Source organism: Poecilia latipinna, unplaced genomic scaffold, assembly GCF_001443285.1.
Source record: "Poecilia latipinna isolate Pla-1442-1.1 unplaced genomic scaffold, P_latipinna-1.0 Scaffold572, whole genome shotgun sequence".
Classification (NCBI taxonomy): Eukaryota; Metazoa; Chordata; class Actinopteri; order Cyprinodontiformes; family Poeciliidae; genus Poecilia; species Poecilia latipinna.
In genome coordinates this window covers 429,429-433,068 of record NW_015113188.1, presented here as the reverse complement: position 1 = coordinate 433,068, position 3,640 = coordinate 429,429, and positions in this window count along the sequence as shown.

Sequence of the window (3,640 nt, the reverse complement as noted above, 5' to 3'; positions counted from 1 at the left end):
ATTATTATTTACATCATAAAGCGACTTTATTTTAGGATTTACACGTTCAGAAAGTGAGCTGGCAGGGTTTTAGTTTTGAGATTTTCATTATAGTGTACTATCATTTCGTTGTGAGTTTTTGTTTGTCTAATTTAGTTGCTTTTAATCAGTTTTTAAGAGTGTGTTTGCTCATTTTTATTAGTTAAATACTGACTAGTTTTTATTGGGTGTAGTAGTAGTTTTACCTTGTGTCCTGGTGTGTGGTCAAACGCAGCGGCGGGCGCAGCGGGAGCAACAGGTGAACGGGGGACATTTGGAGGAACAGAGCGAACACTTTTGTCTCCTCCTTTGACTTCTGGACCTTCGCTGTCACTGCTGATATACACGAGGACAGCTGTGAAAAAGATCTCCTCTCTGATTCACGCATGTGGCGGCAAACGTCACAGCCGGGCCAAAAATGTGCACAATTACTGATTTTTGTTTTTTTCTTCTGTCCTGCAGCGCTAAAAGCATGTCACCGTTGGTTAACCTAAGAGAGACGGTGGAAAGCTGCTGCTCGAGTCAAGATGTAGGAAGGAAGTGTCCACCATGGCACAGATAATGTCTCTGTGTTGGCTGGTTTTTGCAACACGATGCTTTTTATAAGCCATCTGATGGTAAACATTTGAACAGGCCATGTCCAGCATATGTGGGATCTTGTTTGTTGTAAATTTAGTGTTTTAATGTGGCACACTTAAATACCAATCTGCATTTCAAATTCCAAATTTTTACCTTTTAGTTTGTTTTAGTCTTGTAAGGTTAAAATCAACAGCCATGTCAACACCAGTACGATAAATGATGCTGATAATAGGTCTGTCACAGGCTACTGCCTAGAAATGATGAAGTATCTGATGTTGACCTGTTGGGATGGGGCTGGAGGGGCAAATGAAAATCTGCTGTAACACTTTGTTAGAAGGGGTGTGCATAAGACTGACATGACACTGTCATAAATACGACACAATACATGAAGAAGTCTTTATGAATGTCTTTATGATTGTTGTCGTGTTCGGTAAATAACGACACTTTTAACAACGTGAATTGAATGCAAAGATAGCACTTTTAATTGATTTTTAATGAAACTTCTGAAGCAACTTTGCATTAAAAGTGTCATTATTTAACGAATGACACTTCATGACAACAGTCACAGGCATTCATAAAGACTTCATGATCATAACAGATGTTATGTCATATTTATGACAGTGTCATGTCAGTCTTATGCACACAACTTTAAATGAAGTCTTACCAAACCTGCATAGGACCCCAAAAAGGTTGTGGAGATGTTGTTCTTCAGCAGGAGCAGGGAAGGCGGTCAGGAAAGGTGGACGAAGCTAAATGCAGGACGATCCTGGAAAAAACAAAAAAGTAAAAAAAAAAAAGTGGCTGAAACATCCAACAAAAACCTGAAACATCCAACCCAACTAGATCAAAGCATCTCGATGTGTTAGTGACATCCAGTAGGAGTTTGTGGTAAATAGATGTTTTTTTGAAGCTTGATTCAAAACGAATTTGGAAAACACTTTGGTCTTTGGGCGTGTAAGAAGACTTGCTGCTGTAACTACAGCAAAAGATGGTTCTACAAAATATCAAGTCAGATGGGCTGAATAAAAACCCACACCACACTTTTCAGATTTTAATTCTTTTTTCTTTTTTTTTTTCTTTTTAAGAAATGCATTTTACCCATCAACGTTACAGTTGCAGTAACTGACTAATGGCCTTTCTCCTGGTCACTTGTGCATCCCAAAAGACAAACCTCCTTATAACAAACCCTGGTTCTGGTCCGTTTGTACCAGCGCGCTTATAAAAAGCACTCAAATTCCCACAATATTCTGATCTGGGTCTTGGGAGCAATTCTAGAAAACATGGTCATGACTCAGAGCCAAATTGGGGCATTATGTGGAGCGGGCACGGGGGATTGTGTTGATCTAAACTGCAATATAAAATCCATCCTCTGAGATATTTTCAGCCTGAAGTTTTGTTGTTTTTTTTTTCTGCACCCACTTGTTCTAATCTTCTGCACGGGAACATCCTCCCCCACCCGCCCCCCAACCCATTTCTCCCATCATTTCTTTATGAACATCTCCTCAGACCTCTCCTATTTTAGTATGTTCCACCAGGCATGATTTACCGTCTTCCACAGGGAGAGACCTGGCTGAGCCCCCCTGCCTAGTTGTAAAAAAGACACTGTGTGTCTCCGTGCGGTTCCCACTCCTTGGGGGGAAAAAGGAGGTGGGGGGGGGAGTAATCAGCTCTCGACGCAGAGCGAACAGGAAAGTCCACCCGGATTCACCAGCAGCTCTTTATAAGGAGAAGGGAAAAAAGGCCCTGGTGCCTCTATATTTAGATGGACTTTATTGGGCCTCTTGTCTTTGCTTGACTGCTCTCTCCTCCCGTGCGCTGCTGTTACCAATCATTCACCAGAGCCATGTGGGAGGGCGCCCTCCACCCCACCGCACAGCCTGATAGTGATCTCAGAGATAATAACACAGAAGAGGAAACAAGGGAGAGACGGCGGAGGAATGACAGTGGTAGGTGGTGAAGAAGAAGGTTTTTTACCGTTTCCTTTTCCTTTCTGGAGGTTCATAAATGCTCCAGTTCGGAGGAAACCAAAAGGTTTTAAAGATGGATCCTATGTGATTGGTTTATCTAGTTGATGATGAGGATGGATAGAGGGAGGGGAGTCTCACCTTTCTGGTCTTATCTCTAAAGTAAAGTGTGTTTTATCAACAGCTTTCTCCTCACCCCCACATCACAAATAGTCCACCTGATTACCTCTTTCTACCAGATCTTGGGTCAGTGCTTGGAGGCTCCACAGCCGATGGTTTTACGACGGCACTTTAGAAACGAGCAACTGTGACGTTTGATGAACAAACTCCACACCGAGCAGCATGTTGAGGATCTGCCGGGTCAACGGCCTTTAGCAAGGTCTGTCTAGACTGAGACAGACATGATGTCAAACATGATTTTTTGTTTTGTTTTTAGAGTCAATAGTTGTTTTTAGTTGTTTCACTGATATTTCCATCTACAAAAGTCACCATCAGTAAGCAAGTCGAGTCATGATTCGACTTACTTGGTGAACCTTTGATTCACTTTTGCTGTGAAACGAAGGTTAAAAAAGTATCTCCTGCCCAGCAGAGTTGAGTAGTAACTATTTACATTTATTCAGTCACATTTCCTTGAGTTACTTTTTGGCAGTGCCTTAATGCTTGCTCTCACCAAGCACCGCCCATTTCCACAAATCTCCTTCTGGGATCTGCTGTCTCCAGCCGAGTCCCAGAACTGCGGACTGGGACTTGGCTGGAGACTGCACCTCAGAGTCTCCTGAGGTGAAAATATGAACTACCTCCTGGTCCTACCCTCCTAAGAACGTTTGTAAACCCTGGAGAAGCGTTGTGATGACAAGGCAGAGTGTCGGAAAGAGCAGGAGCTTCTTAAAGAGACAGATGCCTAATTTTAAGGCAGTTTATAGCAAAGTCAAATTTCTTTTAAGTAATGTTTGATATATACAGCATTTCTATAACAACTGAAGGCAACATGGTTACCTGATTTTTCTTTAAAAATGTCACTATGTGCCTAACCATAGGCATCCTTTACCATTGAGCATAGGCGTAGGAAGCGGGGGGGA